This window comes from Protopterus annectens, chromosome 7.part0 (genome assembly GCF_019279795.1).
Source record: "Protopterus annectens isolate FY-2018-M chromosome 7.part0, PAN1.0, whole genome shotgun sequence".
Taxonomy (NCBI): domain Eukaryota; kingdom Metazoa; phylum Chordata; order Ceratodontiformes; family Protopteridae; genus Protopterus; species Protopterus annectens.
In genome coordinates this window covers 1,976,194,280-1,976,206,711 of record NC_056739.1, presented here as the reverse complement: position 1 = coordinate 1,976,206,711, position 12,432 = coordinate 1,976,194,280, and positions in this window count along the sequence as shown.

The window sequence follows — 12,432 nt, the reverse complement described above, 5'->3', positions numbered from 1 at the left end:
TTGTGAGCATGTCATGAGCTACTGATTAATATAGCACCCATTCCACACCATTTCCCACAGGTACACTGGCTGTCCTACACTTCCCAGCTTGCTTATGGTACAACAGCTGTTGTACACACGTAACGCACATATCCTGTGGGACATGGTTGTATATACAGGCATGTCCAACTGTCACGCACCAGTGCTACTGCCTGTCTATATGATGGATATGTCGTACATGTGGCAATAGAGCAATTGTCTCATGTACACATTCAATGCTCACCTCCCAACATACGACACTACAGCCTGTGGGGGATGCACTTCTGCAGCCGTGCTGGGGCATAGCTCTCAAGTGTACCTCATTACGAGGAACGTACCTCATTTGGGGTCTTAAAAAGTGCATGTTCCTCAAGGTTCCACATTGAAAGGGTCTGTCACACATTCATTGTTGGAAATTGTTTAACTGCTAGCCATGGCTAAATAGATGGGAATCATATTAATTCATTAGAATATCTTTTTATACGTAAAACCAGCCTATTTTAGCCATCATATGCCCTTCCTAGTTGAAGCTGTTAGTAAGCCAGTAGTAAGTGTTCCACGTTTTGCCCATTTGTCACACATTATGAGGGCTAATGTTCCTCATTTTGGGGACAGGAGGTTGACAGCTATGGCTGGGGTAATGCTGTCACCAACCCTGACTGCACCTGACAGTCATGTGGGGATGTGTAACATTCGCAACACACCCCACCCATCACATAGTCTCACATGATCTCCACCACAGGCCACACCTATGAGGACAACTTGTGCAGTACGTCTCCATACTCTGTGTAGGCACCAGAGGTAGCCCCCATCATGGAAAACAACATCACCAACTTATAGCCCACAGACTCATGTGTGCCCATCACATACAGCCAATAGGGAGTTATAACATTCACAACACACCAGTCATAGGTGACTCTGTAGGGAGTCACACTGCAGTTCCACACAGCAGGCTACACAAGGCGATAGTCGTTACATCTTGCTGTCGGGTAACTGGTTCTGCAACATAACCTATGCACCCATGCCACACCTCACCAGGTATGATGTGACTGTCATTCTCCATGTTAGTGTGACTGCCCTGAGATGCCACTTCACAGACTACGTGTGCAGGGACATGCAATAGCTCACCAGTCTTATAGCCCTGAGGGTGTGGGCCAAGCCCTGGGGAGCATTATGCATTCGTCCGGACACGATACCACTGTACAATGACCGACTGTGTCACTTCAACAGTTGCCTATGCTCCTATTGTCATTCCACAGGCATCTGGTATCTGTCCGCTTTGACTGACCTGGTCAAACACAATGCTGTGGCACAGATGACTTGCACCTGTCAGCCCTGGGAGTACAGCTCACATGTAAGGCTCTTGCTGCTTCTATACTGCCTGTCTTGCACAGTTTCCAATAACAGTCACCGGCAGAATGGGAACTGGCAAGCACGACATGGGGTCATGTGACACAATGCTTGCATCTTCCTCTGTGACGCACGCAGGCAAGGCACACCTTATAATGCACCACTCCAATATCTCTGCAGTGACTGGGACCTGCCTCTAGGCTCTGCAGAGCACACCTGCAATGACAGGTTATAGACAGACCATACCTTTCAGGCACATACCTGGACCGCACACCCACAGCTGAGGGGTTCCCATATCCCACTATGTTGTGCACACATCCTGGCTAGTTACTTAGCACAATGCATCAGAGGTGCTCCACGTGCAACTAACTGTGTCCGGGACCGCTATACACATTGTAACAAGCTACAGATTCAACATCATACCCCACGGTTAACATACCTCATTTGTTGGTATATTGGACAGTGGGGCTCAGACAGCTACTACTGATGTGTGACTGACACTACCCCACACTTAACTGGGATAGCCACTCATGTACCGACACATCCATGAGTCATAACCTCCACTCTGCTGGATCAACCCATACACACCACCTCCAAGACCAAAATTAACCTTGACATGAACACTACCACCATGTGACTGGTGTTACACACCTGGGGTTATCCCTCATTGGTGGATTCTGAACATATGCTAATCAACCTTGTTAGCCACATCCTGGCACCACACCCATCACAGCATACACAGTACATGAGTACTACAACACCTACTACAGACGTCTTCTGACAGCGGTTGTTAACGTCATGACACCCGTGCAGATGGACGATGCACATACAAATGCTGAAACATACCCCAGTGCACTTCATTAGCATGTACACAACTGCATGGATCATGCTATTCCACACAGAGCCATGATGGTACACACCAGATAACAGACGCCACTCTGGTGGTCATGTTCCATGGACATATGATGTACAACAACAGGTGTAGGCTGTTGCACAGTGGTGTACATTCCCATGGGTGGGGTAGCTCACTGGTCAGCCTTGGTAGGGCCACAGGATCCCTCATCACATACTCCAAGACTAGCTACGTAAACATTACTGCGACACATTCCGGGGTGTACCACCAGGCATTATGGTGGTATGTCAGTAGTCGATGGCAACACCCACATCTGCTGTCACATACAACAGTCACTCAGGAACATTACAGACCCAGGTGATGTTGGCAACATGCTGGAGGATGGATTCAATGCTAACATTACACCCTCTCACTCACTACAGGGCCACAATCCATACAGGAACATTGTGGTGTCCCTGTGGTCACACCTACACAGTACTAACCTGCACTCTATATGTCCTGGGACACTGGCCCCATGTCACCTTCCAACGTCCCAGGCTGTGATGTCCACAAACCTCTGAATGACATGTCTCCCCACTAGGCCACCATATTCAGTAATAGCCTTGTTTCAGACATTGTAGCCCCTGAATGGCACACAGCAGCATTTATCACACTACACACAGGTGGCACCACAATGCACGAGTGGGACTATAGTCCTACACACCTGACTGGACTGTTCTGCATGGCTATGGGGCACATCATCAAGGACGTCATTCACAGAGACATTGTTGGGCTCCCGTCCTTTGATGCCACCCGGGTTGGGCTTGTTAGGGCCAGAGCATGGCCCCTACACCTGGTGGACTCCTTTCATACAGTTACCAGGGCAGTTGCTGATGGTACGGGAGTCCACACATCCTACATTGTCCTCTCATTGCCTTTCAGCACCATTCTCCATTCTGGTATTGACAACATACACATCCACCTGCACATCGTACCCTATGTCTCAGGATGTTATGCAATGTGGCTCATGGACAGGACACACACAGTGAGGCCAGCATACCATAGTACCTACTGCATTTCAGTTACATTTGGCATACCACAGTCCTCAGTCATAGGGCCCCTCATGTTCAGTATATGCTTCCCTGCAGTACAGGCTAGCACAGGGGACTTTCCCTGCCTAGCTTTACAAACCCCTGCATACAAAGCACCATGATTGCTCCACCAGCTGATACTGACTCCATCCATATGGGTGTCACTGTGACAGATACCTGATATGACTATCATGGCGTCAAGCTGCATGACACAAGGTGCATGAACATCACCTTTGCATTACACCATTCACCCACTGACTATCACATGGGTGGTAGTCCCCTACATACATATCACATTGTACATGTTTGCAGTACACACATATGTCGCACCCACTCCTGTGGTTACCGTATTGCCACTGTGGCGTGGATATCCTTCTACGTGGCCACACTTATCTGTACTGGGTGTGTAGCTGGTACATAGGCACCCATTGTACCTCTGAACTCAAGACTTCTACACACATTCAAGGGTACACCACCCCATTTAGGGTGTACCTTACACAACAGCTACAGCTTTACATACCACAACATTAACACGCCATGACGTTTACTGAGCTCCGACAGTTTAAGTATGCGGCTGCACTACGGACACCACATCTGTACACATTTGCATACTACATACTCAGGGGTGACCTCTGCTGATCAGACAGGGCCCATGTCCACAACATTATTAATGGATATACTCCTCATACGCGACATAAGCAAAAGCCACTGTGAGCAACATGCTCATGGATATGTGCACACACACCACAATGAGTGGGATGTGCTTGAGGGTTACATTCCCAAACCGGACACTCACCATGCTTTGGAACATGAGTCCTATGTACATCACGCAGGGACACTCAGTAGCACTGTTCATGTGATACCTCCCTTGGTGGTTGGGAGACACATGTAGGCCTGGGATCACTGCAGTGGCTGTACTGTGCAGAGGTGCAGGTGACACATGGCTCTGCTGTTCACAGGACACTACCCTAGAGAGGTGCCACTGGTGTGAACACTGTAGTTGTGCTTACACATGGACTTGCCAGACTGCATAGTACCCCACTATGCACCTGTGAAGCTATTACATGTCCTTTGTGCATGGTTACTTGGTAGCCCTTCCATTTAGATTAGCTATCATGCTATTACAATGTCCCATGCCTACAAGCCATATGTATCCTGTTATTGTACATGCCAATAGATGATACCTTTGGTATGCATGATATGCCTGTTATGCTGTGTAGAATATCTGTCATATCTACCTACAATACTATACATTACACATATTTCACATAGTATCCCATAATGCAAAGCATACTTGCACAGCGGGACCACCTTAGATATGTCATTGACGTTATATGCCCATACACATGCGTGCTGTGACAGTATATCAACATATACTATCCCCTGCTATGGCACGTACTTGTTGGACATACCCTACCACTGACGGCGGGTTGTATGAAATTGTTCTGTTTAAAGCCCTCATGTAGCATCCCTTGTGGTGTCTGTGATGTGTACCTTGTGGCCCACTGCTGGACGCACAGTTTCTACAAGCGTTAGTATGCTCAGCAAGACATCACTACATAAATACCTTTTCCCACTTTATGCATTGCGGACACGTTTAATTAATGCAAACCAGGCTATACATACAGTAAAACTAATTAATACAGATCATGCTATACATAACCTTACATATCGGGTGTTCTACATACCTTGTTATCGTTACAGAGTTTTGTCTCGATCTCTCTCACAGTGTTTCAACTGGTATTCGGTATGAGCATACGGTTTGAATGTCTGGCAAGTCATCCTTATATACGTCGATACCTGTAACATGTGGTTTCATCCCGCCAATTGGTGTTCCTGAGTGACTAATTACTTGCATATCAGCTGTGCAGCTACTCCATTCGCCAATTACGCGGCAACAGTGGGGTATAATTGAATTCTCCACTTGGGCGTTGCCTATTTGCCCTACCTTCGGGGAGACGGCCTGTATTGTGTTTTGTTATGTGTAATTGCAACTGCTATGCATGGAGACAAGTATACTTTGGATTCATGTCCCCCGTGGATTGTGTGTGACAGCTAGAGTATGTGGTTCAACATGTGGGTGTACCTGTCATCCCAACGTCTGATAACGGACTATTGCAAACAAAACCTGTAACATGGCTGTTTGTTCCATTATACAACGCCTGCAATTTTGCATGATGCCTTTAATTGTGTCTCTCACACGGTATGTTGAGGGTTCTGCAGATGTAATTGACTGACTGGATGTTTGTGCTGCTATTACAGTCTGTATTGCTTTAGTTTCTAGTGTGGGGGATGTCGGTGGGTGTACGTAGCATATACAGGTTTGTGGGGCTTGCATTTCTACATATTCCATATATATGTGTGTGGGCTCCGTCCCTAATTAGAGAGCTAACAGTTAGTAGACTTATGTTACGGGATTGTACATTGGGCCATTGTTAATTGGTTTCTATATCGTCTGCAGGTGAGGTTGATACTTATATACCTCCGGAATTGCAGCGATATATCAAGGGATATGTGTAAGTGACAGCTATCCCTTGTATTTCTGTCCCAGATATTTGCAGTCATTGCGGTTGTGTTGGTAAAAGAACCTGTTTGCCATGGGTTGCCACCTTTTCATATGGTCATTGTTGGACACTTGCGGGACACACAGCGGTGTTTACAGGCCAACACGTAGCCACGGTCAGTACACAGGTTAGCACATACTTTTATCCTCAATACATACCTATTGTTGTGGGACTTTGGCTACTTATCATATTGCATGTAACATTTACGTTTCTTACATACAGGCATAACTATTAAATACGACTATTACATTATATATGGGACATATTAATGTCCTAAAATCTCGGACATTTGCCCTTTGTACTGTTTTATGTCAGGACACACCTGCCCAGGGTGGGGCTGTCCCTCCTACTGTGGGACAGGTGGTAACCGTATGCCTATGGCTAGCTATACCCACACCTACCGTACTGATCTACCTCTGACTTGGCACTAACAGACACATGTTGCGGACACACACACACATTACAGTCACACGGAGACACACACGGCACCCTCAATGCACACATACACAGACTACGGCACTCACAAACACAGTTGAACACAGTACCTACATGGACCGCAACACCGGCAGCAGTGACTAAATGTCCCTTCATATCATCATACTATTACTCGCGGCTGTACTGTTCCGGTACTGTGTTCTATCGGTCTTTCAGCCTCGTGGTTACGCATGTCGGTATGTTACACATTCCATAGTTGGCGGTATCCTATTTATTTGTACCTCCAAGGTGTTATGAATGTCGTTGACCTATCTATATATATTTGCAGATATCGCTGAATCCATATATATCAACATATATCACTCTATTGCCCTTTCTATCTGTATTATATATATATATATATATATATATATATATATATATATATATATATATATATATATATCTGGCGGGGAACGTGACAGGCACACAGCACCACCATATGCTGATAGGCTCATGTACTGTTCAGGTGTTGACATTCCGTGTTCCACTAGCTGTTGTGTGTACAATGTTTGAGGGCTGCCTATGTAGGAGTCACACATTGGGCCACCTATACATTACAATTTACAGGTGGTCATGTTTGTGTGCCATCCATTTTACTGTGTGTGCAGGTGGAGAGGTGTCAGTCCGTAGGGGCCTACACTGTCAGAGTATGTGCTATACGTTCCCTCTTTGCCAAGGCGTAGGCATATTGGGCACGCCTCCATCTGCCTACTGGGGCTGGCACAGTGTGTTCATGGTCTGAATCCCTCTGTGCCTGTAATGGCCTTGGCAATTGCGGTGGGCTATGAGGGCCTTCACCATTTTGTCCCTGCTGCAGCTGCTTCTGCAGGATCATATTATGTAGCATGGCACATACTATGACGATGTGGGCACACGTGCCTGGAGAGTACTGCAAGGCTCCACCAGATGTATCCAAGCACCGGAACCGTGATTTCAGCATCCCGAACACACGCTCTATGATGATTCTGGTTTGTGCGTGTGCCTCATTATGGCGTTCTTGCATGGGTGTGTGTGCATTTCTGATGGGAGTCATCATCCACGGCTCCAGTGCATAGCCAGCATCCCCACAAGATGGCCATGTGGGATGTCCCCCTGACAAATACCTGATACAGCTGTGAGGCATGCCAGATATGGGAGTCATGGTAGCTTCCAGGGCTGCCAGCACACACATCCATGATAATGCCCTGGGCATTGCACACGACCTGGCAGTTGATGGAGTGGAATCCCTTGCGGTTTATGTAGCGCCTACCATGCTCACCGGGTGGTGACTTGATTTGTATGTGCGTGCAGTCTATCGCACCCAGTACCTCCGGGTAGTGTGCCACACGGTGGAAGTGGTGCATATTGCTGGCCAACTCCTCCTGAGTTCGGGGGAAGTATATCTGCTCATTGGCATGTGGTAACATGGCATCCAGGAACTGGTGTAGTACCCTGGATGCTGATGCCTGTGAGATCCCCATTATATCTCCAGTTGGCCTTTGAAAGGTACCTGTGGCCAGTATTCGCAGGCTTACACATACCTTTGTGTCCACTGGGATGGGTTCCCCTCTGTTGTTTCTGGTTCTCAGGCGTGGCTGGCACAGCTCCACTATTTGCTGTAAGATGTCCCTGTCCACCCTGTAATGCTCTACTATCTCCAGGTCATGTAGCCCCTGGTAGGTTACCCTTGGTCTGAACACTCTCCTTCTCCTCCGAGGCCTGCGGTGGTTGTCGGCATCATCCTCCACAACACCGTCAGTCTCTAACACATGCTGATGAATCACAGCTATGGCAGCTCCCAACATGTACATTTTAAAAGTTCCCCGTGTGTTTACACCTATGGTGCAGTGTTTGGGAATACACAGGTGTGTGTAGGGTGCTTTCACACTTTATACTATTGTGCTGTGAACACCGATGATGTCATAGGGTGTGTATGTACGATCGTAGCTACAGGGTATCTTATGTGTTTTACTACCGGAACTACTATTGTGGTGCCTTTGGTGTTGAATTACATTTGGCTGCCGTGGATTACCTCTTGACCTTCCCTTTACATTTCTGCACGTTGCACCTACCATTTTCTGGCATGCATCCAGCAGCCTACTTTCATTTGTACTTTCCTGGACCTGGCGTATCTTGCGTTATGTGTGCTACTGCCGGTCTACTGTCGGTTTGCTTTGCTCTGCTGTGTCAGGTCTCCTATCTTTGCAATCCAATGCCACCCCTCCTTTCTTTGCATTCCAATGCCTCCCCTATCCTGTTTTGCAGGTTTCTGCAAGCAGACTTGTCAGCTGCCGTCGATTGGCCATCGTGAGTTGATTGGTGTTGATTGCTCATTAGTACTCCAATTACCCTACTTCAGCATTTCCTTCTTTTCTTCCCCTGACCTTCCTGTTTGTGCTATTGTTCGCGGCGCTTGCGTCCGATTACTGGGTTTCGGGCACGTTTTCATCCCCATACACATGCGCTTTTGGGCACCATGTGTGCTCTCAGCTAAATGATTCTATACCTTCCTCCCCACCCCTGTCCTGCAGCTTTGCTTAGCAATGGACAGGCCAGATTTGCATTGCTCCAATGTGCTTACTGCTACGGTGGCACACCCCTCTGCTGATGTCATGTATCTCCTCTGAGCCACTCCTTGGTGTTATACCGCTGCGCCGTATGGTACAACCTTCATCCGGCGGGACATTTGCGATTCAGTATTATCTGCCTCATTTGCATGGCATTGACTACTAATTCATAGTTACCGTGCCGGACACTATCGCAGGCCCTTAGCAACCCTTGCACCTTGGTTGTGGTGTTCCATGCCTACCATTGTGTATTATGGTGTAAACCTGATTTCTATTACGTTGCGATTTTATGACATTTTTATATTATTTCTTTATGTTACAGTTTCCGCACACATGCCCTGCGGTTGTGCTGTGCGTTACTGTGGACATGACATTAAATGTTGTTTTTTAGGTGTTGTGCATCTTTTCTTATGCCATTGGCTGTGTATTTCGCCATTGGCATATGTTAACTTTGTGATACATGGGTCTGGCCCGCTCCGATGTTCTGTTTGGGAAAATGTAAACCGTGTTTTTTGGTTTACATTTCTGTGGGCTTACGCTATGCCTGCACCACTTCATGAATCACTATATGCCTTCATTTGCATGGTGCGACACTGCGCATGGGGTGATTAGCATACCTAAGCCGAGGGCTGCGCAGTTCTGGCGTACGCCGGTAGTGCACGTGGAATTGGATCGTACCTGAATCGCACGACGGCCATATTTGGCATTATACCGCCTACGCTATGCCTGTGCCTGGTGCAAGCTTCATGAATCCCGGGGAATGTCATTGTATAATAGCAATAACCCACTTCTGGGTGTGGGTAATGCTGAATTTACCTACGGTTGGCTTTGTTTGGCAACTCGGGCTTTGCCCTCATGACCAAACCACACCAGCCGTGGGTAAATCCAGCATTACCCGCACCCAGGCGTGGGTTATTGCTATAGTATACAACTTTTAACAAAGATAGCTTTCGTATCAAAAAATACTTCATCAGGTTTGTGTGTCAAAAAAAATCATAATATGAATGAACATGTGTATTGATATACAACTGAAAACCAAAGTAGGAAAAAAAACATAAAAATATTTGCTAAGCTGGAAATACAGTGATAAATGTTAAAAATAAAGCACCACGGCCATGGGAATCTGTTAAAGTGTGGCATCTAAGAAAGCAATTATTTGAGAGTATGACTGCACTCCAGAGTAATTGCAACCTTTAAAAAAAAAGACTAGACCCATGCACATTGTGTGCACTATCAGACTTTCACTGCCTAAAAGGAAAAATGTAACAAAAATTTTCTGTTTAAAATCTAAAGTAGCATCTAATGTGAAGCCATCAAAAAATATTAATGTATACATGAGCCACCTAAAGTATGTCCTTTATAACATTGTAAGTTAGTGCTAAAAGAAGTAAACAGTGTTTGATGTTTGTTTTTAAACACAATATAAGCAAATACTGTCAGCATTAATCAGTCCCATATCAGTCTTTTAAACAGCAGAGTAGTGAGATCTAGTATGCTTTTTATGGAACAATAATAATTAAGCCCCGGTTTTCTAAAAGAGTTCAGTTTCAGCTGCTACAATAGTTCACATTTTTCTAAAAGATTAGGGATGTCTCCTTCCAGTTCCAAAAGGTCCACATGGTCAATAAATTGAAATTTAAAACCAGTGTGTCTTTTGTGTAGCTGTGGATGCCAAGCTAGTGCATTATTCTTGTACTCTTGGGAGGGTGGCCTAATGGTTAAGGTGTTTGCCTTACAAACACAAGGTGCAGGGTTTGAGTTTCACAAGGGATAATTGGCTAGGCTTAAAATGGCTCGCAAGGGCAGTTGGCTTAGTACTAACCTATGAAATTAGCTCTAATTTCAGAAAGATGGACAGAAATCTTTTTATCAAGTCTGTTGTGCATTTTCTCCATATAAAATGCTTCATAGTCATTGCAGCTAGCCCTGTAAACCACATGCATTGAGTTACAGTCACGACCTGCATTGGTTTTAATCATTTTCTTTAAATACAGGCAGAAAAGCATGTCTCCCTCCTGTATGTGCTGACAAAAGATACAGTTAGCTCCACACTTATTGGTACATGTATCTTGTGTCTGGGCCTACCTTCAACCCAGAGTCTGATGTTCCTGGCTTTCCTGTACACAAAAGGAGTTTCTCCAGGGATGTCCATTAAGTATGAGCTTTCAGTAATTATGACCCAATTCTCTCTAATAACATTAACGATGCCATAATAGTCAACAGTAAAAGTCAAGATACAACTGACTTTAGATTTGTTGTCCATAGATTTCTTTAACACCCTTCTATAAGGCCTGTTAAGTGCGGGTGCATTTGCACTTTTTAGTTCAATTATAAGTTCCAAAATGCTTCTTAACATATTGCTTTCATATCCCCCACCAAAAAATCATTTTCAAGATCATTTAGGTTCTTAAGGAAGGGTTCCATTTTTGTGGTGATCCTAGCCAACCTAAAGCCCTGGGGCTTAGCAACGTTATATTTCATCCTGGTGGGGTGGAGACTCTAATTATATAGCAGGAGGTTTACTCTGGTTGGTTTTCTGTAAAGATCTATGTCAATTTTACCTTGGTCCAAGTCTTTAGTAATTTGCATAGCTAAGAAGACTGCCGAGGTGAGGCTGTAGGAAGAAGTGAAATGTTGGAAGCAGGTGGTTTGATTCAGATAGCTGATAAAATCTTCTAATTTAGCACTGTCTCCTTTCCACACAATAAAAATATCATCAATAAAGTGCAGATACATCATGGTGTGTTGCATGTATTCTCTGTTGTTATAAACATAATCCTCCTCCCACTTGCCTAGGGCTATTTTGGCTAGGGTAGGGGCCATAGCTTCCCATATGGCTATACCAGTCTTTTGTTTATAGTAATTTCCATTAAAAGCAAAGAAATTGTACCTAAGCACCATATCTAAAAGTTTACCTGTTCTTTCATGTTGTGCTGGTGTGCCATTGTTGTTTTTCCTTTAAGAATCAGTCACTGTTTCAATACAATAATTATGTGGAAGTGCAGTATATAATGATTTGAAGTCTATTGTTGATAAAATACTGTCAGCATCAACTGTAACATTTTTTATTTTCCTTAAAAAATAATTAGAGTCTTTTATATGTGAGATGTTCTTCTCAGCCAGAGGTTGTAACAAAAAATCCAGATAGATGTGAGTAGCTTCAGTCTGGGACCCCATGCTTGCAACCACTGGACTGTAAGGAGGGTTTTCTCTATTTTTATGTGGCTTAGGAATTCCAAAGAAGTTAGGCAAGCAGGGGGAAGGTGTCTGTAGACAATCAAACAAGTTATCTGTTAAAAAAATATCATAAAGTGCAGTCAAGGCTGTTGTACCAGTTATTGTATGATGTCTTAATCTCTTCTAAAGTTAAAGATTCATAATAGTTTGTGTCACTCAGCATTTCTTCTATCCTCTTGTTATAGCTGCTGGTATCAGTAACAACAATACCACTTCCCTTGTCAACCTTCATAACCCGTTGAGACTTATCTCTGCCTAGCTGTAATAATGCCTTTTTCTCACCATTGTTAGGGTTGTAGAACTTTCTACCCACTGTG